Raw genomic sequence first — 710 nt, 5'->3', positions numbered from 1 at the left:
CCCCCCCCGCCCCCGTCCTCCGGGAATTTGTGCCTTGCCCCATGGAGGTCGCCGCTTGCGAGCCGAGATCGCCGCCCCCGGGGGATAAGTGCGCGGGCCGCCGCCCCTTGTCCGGCCCCCTCCCGCCCCCCTGCCCTGGGGTGATCGGCGTCCGCGGCTCGATCTCGCGATCTCGGCCAGGTCCAACCGAGATCCGGTCCCCGGATCTCGCGATCGCGCCCACAAGCCGCCCATTTGCCCCCTTCGTAAGCCCGTCGGGCTCGGTATCTCCCTCCTTGCATGGCATACGCGTATAGCACACGCATGAGGACACACACACACACACACTCATATACACACATATACACACACACACACACACACCCGCCCCTCCCTCAGGGACACGGCCAGCACGGCGGGAACTGATTGGAACGTGCCTCCGCCGCCTGCCAAGCAGAGGAGAATGCTCAGGGGAATGCTGGGTCCGGCTGTGCGCCTTCATCGCCACTACATCCCCCAACGCCGCCCTGGCAGGGCCGAGCCTTCGGGGCTCGTGCCGCGGCCACTCCCGAGTGGCTGCTAGCCTGCATTCATCGGCGGCCGGGCCGACACACCCGGCGTCTCCCGACGGGAGAGAGCACCTCACCACCCTGTGCAGCCTATCTTCATTCTCCACCCCCTCTCCCAGATCCCTCACCTCCCTCCTCCCAGCCCTCTCTCTCTCTCTCTCT

The sequence above is a fragment of the Fonticula alba genome (genome assembly GCF_000388065.1).
Source record: "Fonticula alba strain ATCC 38817 unplaced genomic scaffold supercont2.2, whole genome shotgun sequence".
NCBI lineage: Eukaryota > Rotosphaerida > Fonticulaceae > Fonticula > Fonticula alba.
This window is presented reverse-complemented; position numbering follows the sequence as displayed.